The 12,133-nt window shown below is 34.6% G+C and overlaps 1 protein-coding gene across 2 annotated transcripts in view; it reads right to left on the bottom strand.

Annotated features, from left to right (window-relative positions):
- Positions 1–12,133, bottom strand: part of TRIM66 (tripartite motif containing 66) — a 125,512-nt gene that overhangs the window by 108,350 nt on the left and 5,029 nt on the right. Inside the window, exon 2 of one of the 2 annotated variants that reach the window (XM_074230250.1) lies at positions 4,622–4,808. The exons of the other annotated variant lie outside the window; for it this stretch is intronic. The gene's annotated coding sequence lies outside the window, so the exon portion shown is untranslated. The remainder of the gene's footprint in view (positions 1–4,621; positions 4,809–12,133) is intronic. 2 annotated transcript variants of the gene reach the window in all.

Raw genomic sequence — 12,133 nt, forward strand, 5'->3', positions numbered from 1 at the left:
TAATAATTACCTAACTGTGTGGCCTTGGGCAAGCCACTTGACCCCACTTGCCTTGCAAAAAAAAAAAAAAACTTAAAAAAAAAGACTGGCAGGATGGTTTCAGAAAAACCTGGGAAGTCTTATATGACTGATAAAAAGTGAAGTGGACAGAACCAAAAGAACATTGTACACAGTCATAGCAACATTGTAACAAAGATCATCTGTGGAAGATTTAGCTATACTAATCAATAGAATAATCCAAGACAATTTAAAAGGACCCTGGTGAAAAACACTATCCATCTCCAGAGAGAGAACTAACAAACTCTAAGTACAGATCATTTCACTTTTTTAAAAATTTTTCTTGTGTGTATTTTCTTTTGCAACATGGCTAATATGGAATGATTTCACATGTATAATAGACATCATATTGCTCACCTTCTTAAGGGGTAGGGGAGGACTGGGAGGGAGAATGAACATTAGGAAATCAAAATTTTTAAAAATTAATGTTAAAATTTTTTAATGTAATTGGGAAATATTTAACAAAATAAAAATGAGCCCAAATCTTTCACATATTCTGTCTCTTCATTAGAATATGAGCTCGTCAAGAGTAGGTGCTTGTAGGGCAGCTAGGTGGCACAGTGGACAGAGCACCAGCCTGGAGTCAGGAGGACCTGAGTTCAATTCCAGCCTCAGACACTTAATAATTACCTAGCTGTGTGGCCTTGGGCAAGCCATTTAATCCCATTGCCTTGCAAAAAAAAAAAAAAACCTAAAAAGAGTAGGTGCTTGTTTTTCTATTGGTATTTCCAGCACTTACACTGCTTTGCACATAGTAAGTGCTTACTAAAGGTTTCATTCATTCAGTAGTACTGGGAGTAGGACTGAGCAGCAAATGGTAATCCAAGGATGAGGTTTAGCAAGGACAAACTCAGCCACGGGATCAGAGTGCCAGAGATTCCAAAGAAGTTGAATAGGCTCATGGAGGGGTCAAAATGAGGAAGTGAGAAGGCCTAGGAAGGAATTGGGGGTGAAGGAATTAGTACAGCAAAGTTAAGGGTTGCAAGACATGGAAAGAGAAAATCTTACAGCTCATGAAAATGAAAGCAAAACACTTCTGGAAAGATGACAAGGTTCAGGGTAGAATCATTCCTGTATGTAGCTGAGGTAGAATGGAAAAGTAGGTCATGAGAAATGAAGAACTGGGAGGTTGGGGTATTTGATGAACCAACAGTATAGATGTCAATATGCCCTTAATATGAGGGCAGGAATTGGGGAAGGAAAAAAACAACTGTGAGCTAGACCCTGAACTCATTGAGAAAATAAATTATCATGCTTTGTAACTGTGAGTGTACCTCTACATCCTTCTAGTCTCCCATCATTGCCCTCAACTCCTCATTCCATTCAACTAATCAGTTGAAAAATTGTCTTGCTATTTTACCTCCACAATATCTCATTATTCCATCCTCTTCTTGCCATGAACTATTACAAAAGCCTCCTAATAATCTACTGACTCTCCAGTTCAGTCCATCTTCTCCATGGCTGCCAAAATGATTTTCCTAAATCATAAATCTGACGATGTTATCCTGCTACTCAATTTATTTCAATGGTTAACTCTTGCCTCTTAATAAAACTCCACTTTTTGGCATTTAAAAACCTTCATGATCTGGTTCTGACCGACCTGTCCATACATTATTTCCCTTCCCTACTTTATGGAATCTTGCCAAACATGCAAGTTCTTGTTCCTCATATACCACACTCCATCTTCTGCCTTTGCACTGGCATAACCTCTCTCCACCTGCCTGCTTCAAAGAATCCCTTTCCTATCTTCATGACTTAGTTAGCTCAAGCACCAAGTTCTACATGAAGTCATTCCGGATTTCCCTCTCCCCACTTTTAATGCCCACCCTTCCTCAACTACCTTGTATTTTATTTACTTATGGATAAACATGTTTACTTCCTCAATAAAATATAAACTCTTTGCAAACAAGGTCTTTCACATTTTTCTATATACCTAGACCAACAGAGTAGAAACAACAAATACTTGTTTGCTGATTGAAAATAGAAATCCAGAAACAATCCCCTTCCTATCTTATTAATGTAACATAGCTATATTAATCAAATTGCTTTCCAATGAAGGAAACTGATAGTGTCACTGTCCTCTGCCCTTATCACATCACATCTGAAAAACTGTTTAGTTCTAGATATGACCTTATAGGGAAAGATAGAGAATATCCAGAGAATGTCAACCTAAGTGGTAAGAGGGGCAGGAAGTATTTCATCTAAGGATCATTTGAAGGAACTAGGGACATTTAACCCAGATAAAAGATGTTCCAGGGGATATAATAGCCATGGTCACAAATCTAATGGGTTGTCATATAAAGGAGTTAGATCTATTCTCTTTATCCACTGAGGACAGAACTATAAGCAAAAGACTTAAGTTACAAGGAGACTGATTTCAGGTAAAACAAGGAGTTGAACAATTAGAGCTGTCCAAAAATGTGAAGGAATTACTTCATGAAAGATTACATCTAATGAGATCACTTATGTATAGTTCTTTGTAAGTCTCAAAGCCCTATATGAATGGCAGTTATTCCCATCATTATTAATGAGTTCCCAGACAATGGATATGTTCAAGCAGAGGCTAGATTCACCTACACAAATGCAGCCAAGAAAATTCTTGAACTGAATTTGAGGTTGGACTAAATGACCTCTAAGGTCTCTTCCAGGTCTGAGATTCTAATATTTGATGGTAACTGACCTAATATCTTGATAATTTTACAATAGAAAGATCATATGCATTCCTTTCCCTGCCTTCATAAAAGCACATCCTTTGGAATCTTACCATCAACAAAAGTGTATTTTCGCCCTAGTAGAAACAGACAATATGTTTGCTATCTTCTCACAAGTAACATCCATCATGAATAATGATTAACTAGATATCAGGACATGAAGGTAAGTGTTAAAAATCTTAACTACAACCTCTGTCTTGACAAAAAACCAGTCTGACTCCCATTGCTGGATACATGTACCAAAATTGCAGGCACACATTAAAATTATGAGTAATAAGATAATGAAATATTTCTTTCATCTAACAGATGCAAAGTACTATTGAAGCTCTATAAATACTGAAAAGTAGAAATGAATACAATTTTTCTCTAAATATAGATGTGGTCATCAATAATAGCCCTTCAAGACCCACTGGTATTGATTGAAATTGTGTGGAAGACCACAAATTCATAAAAAAAATTGCTCCTCGAATACCATCTGTATCCAAAGAAAGAATTGTGGAGTTTGAACAAAAATTAAAGACAATTACCTTTAAGTAAAAAAACAAACAAACTATTATCTTATTATGTTATCTTGCTATCTCATATTTTTTTTTCTTAAGGATATGATTTCTCTCTCAACACATTCAATTTAGATCAATGTATAGCATGGAAACAATGTAAAGACTAATAGACTGCCTTCTTGGGGGGGGGACCGAGATTTGAGGAAAAATTGTAAAATTCAAAAATAAATAAATTTATTTTTAAAAATTCCTCCTCTAAAAACTGCTGGGCTGAAGGAGGAGGATTTTGTTAGCTACATAATTCTTAACCTGATAAGTTCCATAGTAGCTCTATTAAAAATGCAATTCAAGGAAAGCCTGGATATATTTACTTACATTAGAAGAGACTTCAAATATGCAAAAGAAAACAATCAAAATAATCAGAGACATTAGAAAATTCTGCCAAATGATTTAAGTTTCTCCCCAGAGTGGTTTATTTACTAGGAACACTATAACTGAAAAGTCAGCATCTGTCCAGAAATGTGTACAGGCTCCTTTGGTCTCTGTACCTTCCCAATAAGATAGCACCTTAGCTTAAGGATCTAAAAACAACAAAATGCAAGCCCCCAAATATAAGTAGAAAAATGAATGGAGCTGTACCTATTCTCAGAGAACTGAGATCTCCTTTCCCATTTCTGTGAGTTTCATCTTAAATTCACCTAGTTTGGTCAAGTTCTTTTTAGTTGGCAGCATCAATGACCCAAATATAGACACTCTACTATGGCATCCTCTACCCAAATATTGTCCTAATAATAAAGTCATTCACTAACATTTATGAAGTGTCTTCTATGTACAAGATCCTGAGGGAGGCAACAAGATAAATAAAGAAAGGCTCTTGCCCTCAAGAAGCAAACATCTAAGCTAACAGGTCCGGAACAAAAGCAAATGTTCCTCAATCTATTTATTCTGTTACAAATATCACTTTTCTCAATACAAACATGCCCACATTCAGAAAATCTGACTTACAAAAATCCTAACTTAGAATATATATATATATATATATATATATATATATATATATATGTTTAAATATATTCACACACATATATGTATAGGTACAAAATCTTTTTTATAAGTTATACATAGACTTCTTTTAAATAGTGAGCTTCCCTAAGGCATTTAAAAATATGATTCCATTTATAGCACATTTGATTCATATATACATTTTTTTGGAACTGATCAAACTGCATAAAGTGAGGTTTACCAGTCCAAGACAGAAATGACAGGCACTAACTACCCAATATTACCTTCAACCCACAAAGCTGCATCCATAAATCAGACATTGAAAACAAAACAAGGCAGAAGGGAGCACACCTCTGATTCCTTTTCTCTTCAAATTCAGTTTGAGACAGCTAGCAGAACTTCCATAGGTCCACACCCTCTATTTGCTGACTCCAAAGACTGCAGGGTCTGCAGGCATTAGAAGGATCCTAGTGGTTCATGATGACTGCACCAGCTCAGATAAAAATAGGATGAAGTCAACAAGGGTAGGGTCAAATCCCTGAAAGGAAAACACCAAACAAAACTGATGGGTTTCTTTTTCTTAAAATGAAGTTCATTGTGACTGATAATGAAAATCTGTCTATGTTTCCCTGGACAGTGCAGTGGGAATCTGCAAAGAGGAGAAGCTTAGGGACATAGCCAAAGAATATGAGCACAAATCAACCTTTTAAAATGAACCCTGATAACAATCTTCTACTCAACTCTGAAACACAAATGCAAAGGGGATCTATAAATAGCAAAACAAATATAATGACTAGACTGCAGCCTCTCACTTCTGTATCATTTCCTGCCAATGATCCTTTCTGATGAATACTACTTTTCACAGAATCATTCTATCTGGAGATTTTGTCTAAAGTGTTTGTCAGGTTTAGTAAAAAGCATAAAATGAGAGCTGAGGGGGTCTTTAGAGATTACCTAATCCAAGCTTCTTGTTTTACAGATGAAGAAATAGGCCCTGAAAGATTAAATGATTTGCCCTAAGTCACACACACAGTCAGTTAGTAGCAAAGGAAAGAATCTAATTTAAATTAAGTTGTTCCTAACTTAAGAGTCTTTTTTTCAAGTATACCCAAACAAAGCAATGCTTACCAAAAAAAAAAATTAAAAATTTGCTGGAAGATTGAAGTCAGGTGAATTATACCATCCCTATTTGCTAATAACATAATGGTTTATTTGCTTTAAAAATCCTAAGGAATTAGCAATCATACTAATTAATAATTCATAGTTTTAGCTAAATTATAGACCACAAAATAACCTCACAAAACCAACAGTATTTCTAAATGATAATAAAATTTAATAAGGAATAACAGGGAAATTTCACTTAATATAACTACAAAATACATAAATCATTTGAGGATCAATCTACCAAAACACAAAATATATTATATGGACTTAATTACACATTATTCCTTAAAAAAATAAAGAACAATTCAAATAGATGGAGAAATATGTGGTGCTGATGGCCAGGCTATGGAGACATAATAAAAACAACAATACTATCAAAGTTCATTTAAAGTTTTAATACTATACCAAACAAACTATCAAAGGAATACTTTACAGAATTAGATAAAAATAAAAACAAAATTCATTTGGAGGGAAAAAAAGATCTAGAATATCAAAGGGACTAATAAAAAAAGGTAAGAATGAAGGAGGAATAGCACTTCTAGTCCTCAAATTATTCTATGAAAATCATTTAGTATTGGTTAAAAAATAGAAAAGAAAATAAATGGAATGGGTGGAACTCAATTACCCATTTTTCAATAAATCCCAAAACATAAATTACTTAAGAAAAAAATCCCCATGTGGCTAAGAAAAAATTCTTGGAAAATTAGAAAGAAGTCTGGCAAAAATTTGGTTTAGGCCAATATCACAAGTCATCTCCCATAATAAATTCAAAAATAGCTACATGATCTTAATATTATAGATTATAGCATAAACTATTAGAAGAAAAAGATCACATATATTTCACAGCAATGAGTTGGAGATATATTCCTAAAAAAACACAAAAACTATCCCAGTAAATTACAAAAGATAATATAGATAATTTAGATTACTTTTAATAATTTGATTGCCTAAAATTGAAAAGATTTGACATAAAAAATCAATAAATTGAGGTTAAAAAGGGAAGTAGACAAATAAGAGGAAAAAACCTTTGTATCAAATTTTTCAGATAAAAATTTAGTATCCAAGGTACATAGAAAGCTGATGGAGATAGATGGATGATAGATGATAGATATTTGATTCACAAATGCATACATACTTACAGAGACAAAGGCAGACGGAAGACAGAACATTTATTAAGAACTTACCATAGTATCAGGCAAATTACATTTACTAGAAGATAACAACACATAAAAGTAACTGAAAATACCAAAATGGGGGGAATCACATGCAGGCAAAGTGAAGAAGTCCCAAGAGTAAGAAGTAGAGCTAGGAGAGGAGTGAAGGAGAGAGCCTAGTTGGCTTGGATATAAACAAAGTTCTCAAAAGAAGAACTATTTCAAACTATTAATACCACATGAAAGAATGCACCAAATAAATAATAAGGAATAATAATAGAAACAAACCCGAGGTTTCATCTCACACCCATAAAATAGGCAAAAATGAAAAAAGATTGGCATAGTTCATATTGAACTATAGGATTGTGGATTGCTATTGTCACCCTAAGACCATCTCTTGAAAGATGCCAACTAGTATCTTCCCCTCTAAAATTAACACATAAATATCTTGTAGATACATTGATGTTTGTATCTTGTCTCAGAATATGAGCTCCTTGAAAACAGTGATCATATTTTTGTCTTTTCATGCATTCTTGGTGCTTGGCATCAATGCCTCAAATATTTTATTTAACCTTCCAATTTCTGGCCTTATTCATTTCCCATAACTGACTTCTCCACCCCAATTCAGCTACATATAAAGATGGTAAATGCCCCAGAACTTGACTATTGTATCTTTAGCTGATCCTTTATCTGATTATAATCAGATCACAATATCCTTTATCTGATCATAATCTGTTGTCATTCCGAGTCTGCTTCTGCCTTGCAGCTCCAAATCCTGTTCTCCTTCCTTGCTGTGACTTTCAATTCCTTTGCCCCTCATTTCCTTTCCTAAAACATCACCTCTACTCTTTGCAAAGAGCTCCCTCTTCTCCTCTGTTCTTTATCTCATATCAGAAGTTCTGCCACTATCTCTTCCTACACCCTATTTCACATGAAGAGGTAGCTTTTTTCTTGCCAGGGGAAGCATACACAAGTGATCCTATGCCTGTTTTCCAGAAGATTGCTTCCTATAAATCCCTTTCTCAATAATAATCAATCATTCTTGTGTATTAAATTCTTTCCTACTGCCTCTAATCTGCAAAAAACCCTTACTTGATTCATCTGCAATTATACTGGTTGCTGTTTAGTCATATCTGACTCTTTGTGACTCCATTTGAGGTTTTCTTGGCAAAGATAACTGGATTGATTTTTGACAGATAAGGAAATTGAGGCAAACTGAGTTGAATGACTTCCCCAAGATCAAACAGCTAGTAAGCGTCTAAGGCAGGATTTGGACACAGAAAGATGAGTCTTCGTGATTCCAATCCCACTGCTCTATCCACTGTGCTCCCTAGATGCCCCAATTATCCTAATGCTGGGCCCTCATTACCCAACACCTGGACTACTGCCTTCAACATGATCTCCTGGCCTCCAGTGTCACCTCACTCTAACCCACTCTCTACTCAGTTATCAAAGTTCAATGATCGATCTTTTTAAAATGCACATCCAACCATATCACCTCCCCATTTAATAAAATCTAAAGGTTCCCTATTACATCCAACATAAAATTTAAAAGCCTGCTTGTCTTTCAGTCTTTTATGACCTGACCCCTTCCTAGCTATTCCAGTCTTCTTAAACCTTAATCTCCTTCATATGATGTATTATCCTGTTTCTCAAACAAAAATCTGCATTTTCCTTTTTCATGCAGTCCTTTGTTATACCAAGAAGAATGACATTTGCATTGGAAATGACTACTAGGGAGTTGATACCCAAGATAAATAAAGTGATAGTAAGTGAACACCTAGATACCCCCAATGAATTCAAGTAACCTGACCCAGATGAACTACATCCTTGAGTTATGGCAGATAGCTGAGCCACTTTTGGTGATATTTGGTAAATCTTGGAAACAGGAAAGGTGCCACAAGATAGGGGAAAACAAAATGTCCCTGACTTTCAAATAAAAAAAGGAAGAAAACAGCCCACAAGCAATAGGCCAATAAGTTTGACTTCAACCCGGGAAAAAAAATCTAGAAGGAATCATTAAAAAGCTGGTGGATGAAAATTTAAAAGGGTATCCATGGCTTCATCAAGGATGTATGACTAAACTCATTTCTTTTTTTTTGACAGGACTATAAACTAAGAAATAAAGAAACTGCTGTGATAAAAATTTATCAAAATTTCAGCAAAGCTTCTAATAAAGTATTTCATGATTTTTTTTTATGAAGAAGGTGGAGAGATGTGGACTGGATGATCAGATAGTAGATGAACTCAGCACTAGAGGGTTGATTCAGTGAAAAGTAGAAAGTCTCCATGAATCTAGGTTTGGTCTTGATCTATTTGACATTTTTTCTATTTGGATAAAAGCAGAAATGGCTTACTAATGAAATTTGCAGAGCACACAAAGGTAGGAAAGATAACTAACACAATGAATAACAAGAGTTAGGAGCTAAAAAGATCCTGACAGGCAGAGAGCAGTAGGCTGAATCTAGTACCATAGAATTCAAAAGGGGTAAATGTAAAGTCTTACATGTGAAAATAAACATAAATTTAACAAGTACAAGATAAGGAATCATTATTAATTTTGTTAGATACATATTCAGACAGTTCTAAAAACATCTGGGTGTTCCAGTGAACTGCTATAAGACTTATAATGAATCAACTGTATGATATGATAACCAAAAAAGGTAATGTTTTTTCAGCTGCATTAGTCAGTCTCAATAAACATTTAATAAGCACCTACTATAGGGTCAATGAATCAACTGGCATTTATGAAGTATCTTCTATGTGAAAGACTGTGCCACTCAATGGCAATTCAAAGAAAGGCAAAAAAACAAACAAACCCTACATGCAAGGAGTTCCCAGTCTAATAGGAGAGATGACATGCATATAACGATGTGCCAAGAAGCTTCTTACAGAATAACCTGGAGACAGAGTGAAGGGACTAGTATTAAGAAGACCTGGGACAAGCTGACTGCTTACTACCCCCAACATGAATTTTTACAGGACACTTCCATATATTCATCACCTGTTACTTGACCCATGTCACTTTTCTGAACAAAAGTCTTCAGTGGCTCTCTATTATTTCCCAAGAAAAAGCTAAAAAACATTTTAAGCCAACCACAATCATACTCCTCCCTGTAATGTTCCAGACAAATTAGTCTACTTTCTCTAGTCCCCATATTCAAAATTCCACCCCTTACATGTTGGCCTTTGCATAGCCTGTCCTCCTTGTCCAGAATGTTCTCCTTCCTCACCTTTGCCATTTGGACCCTTAGCTCCCTTCAAAGCTTAAGTCAAGTTCTCCTTCCTGGAGAAGTACTTTCCTGACCCTCTCAATATCAGTACTCTCACCAAAAAAATTACCTTGTATTTTCTTTGTATACATGTTGAATTTACTTATCTATATTTTGTAACACCAGTAGAAATCTAAACTACCTGAGGGCAAACACTATTTTGCTACCAAAATATCATGTTGGTTTGATAAAGGCACAGCCACTTCAAGAAAATATAAATTATAAAGAGCCTAACCTAGGAAAATATGTAGTAGGGACAGTTATTTCTTTCTTTTTTTCCCCCTTGATTCCATAATTACATTTGGAATTTTATTCCATTTCCATTCCATCTGATTCACACATGCAACTTAGATAATTCCTTTTCTTTATTTTTCTTATCTTAAATGAGCTACTGCTTTAAGATGAAGTCTGATTGAAATATAACCTCATTAGGATTGACAAGCAGTAGAACTAAAGGCAACAGTTAAACTATTGTCACCTTTTCCACTACTTCCCTTTAGATCTGTTTTCTACCCTTTTCTATTTTTATCTTTGCCTCTACCATTACTAGAATGGTAAAGCAAGGCTTTCTAACCTACTCCTCTCAATGTGTAACCTGTGAAAATGCAACCAAAATTACAATTCATAAACTGGAGGGATAACAGTTGCCTGGTCGATTGAAGTGACAAGTAAGCCTCAAATTGGAAACTTGAAAAGCAAAGAAAATCTAAATATAAAGATTTTTAATCACTTGCAAATAACCTCCCTCCATCTGCTGCATTCACAAAAATCATTAATTTCAGCAAGAATTATTGTGTTACTCTAGATGAGTCATACAACAGAACGGAAAAGTTAATAAATAGGACTGAAAATTGTAAAGGTTAAAGATTGTCAAGGACAGAACCAGATCATTATTCAAATGTTCACCTAGTTATTCTTCATTTAATATTTTATTATTTTTCGACAATTTTAATTCAGTTAAATAAACATGCTTCAAGTGCCTTCTCAATGCCTAGTAAGCCTAGTCATTACAAATATCTCATAACAATATCTCCACCCAAAAAACTAGGAATGTTTTATGGTTTAAAATGAACAATTTCATGCCATTTTTGTTGTTTTTTCTAGATTCATTCTAGGTTCCACTTAAAATAAAGCGCATCCTTCTCTGCCAGTTAATGATAAAGTCATAAATCTTAATAAAGTCACAAATATTCCCCATTTTAAAATGAACATACATAATTACTTATTTTAATGAATATGTGATCTCATCAATATGAGCAATACAGATCAAAATCCCTCCATCCCTGCCTATCTTATGAGATTATTCTCCATGTTTTCTGATAAATCTGTGTGCAAGGGGGTATATTCAATATGTTGAGTACATTTATGTGTATACCAGTCAAATAGAGAGACTGCCCTTTGTTAAACCCTTACTCCCAACACATAACTAGTTTATCTGTTTATCATGGTTATATCTATTGCTGATGACATCTTTTTTTTTAAGTTGTTTTTTTTTGCAAGGCAAATGGGGTTAAGTGGCTTGCCCAAGGCCACACAGCTAGGTAATTATTAAGTGTCTGAGGTCAAATTTGAATCCAGGTGCTCCTGACTCCAGGGCCAGTGCTTTATCCACTGCGCCACCTAGCTGCCCCTGATGACATCTTTAATGTCAGTTCTCCTGTATAATTCTTTATTTGAAATATGTAACAGTTTGATTATGTCCATTATAAGCCAAATCATTACTCCTTAGTTTTAATTCTTTGGATATTTAGCCCTATAGCATCATCAAAATAATAGTGTGAAAATATCAGAAAGAATTTCCTTTTAATCTGATCAATTGCTTTACAATTATCCCCAAATTGAGGAGGTAAAGACTCCTATTTCTGATAGAATTTCCCCATTTATTTCTTACATTTTGTTTCTATAGATCCTTTCTACCACAAGACACCCTAATCTCAATTCTGAAAGGCTTACAAGAACAAATGAATTGTAAATGTTTCTGCACCTCCTCAATCCACTCAACAACAACCAAAAAAATAAATAAAAACTTCACCAAGAAGAAAAAGCTTTCAGAATTTTCAGCCCATGAGGCAGATAATTTTTTTATGTAAATAGGTAGATAATCTGTCAGAACTTCTTCAACTGCTGTTTCATCAAGAATAACTGGATCAGGAATTAGTTTTCTGAGTCTATCCCAAATTGTCATTCTTAGAAAAGATCTCATTATAGCTCTGAATTAGAAGCCCACTGCTGCCCCCTTGAAAAATAAAGGTGATATGACCTTTCTAAATCAT

Source organism: Macrotis lagotis, chromosome 3 (genome assembly GCF_037893015.1).
Source record: "Macrotis lagotis isolate mMagLag1 chromosome 3, bilby.v1.9.chrom.fasta, whole genome shotgun sequence".
Classification (NCBI taxonomy): Eukaryota; Metazoa; Chordata; class Mammalia; order Peramelemorphia; family Peramelidae; genus Macrotis; species Macrotis lagotis.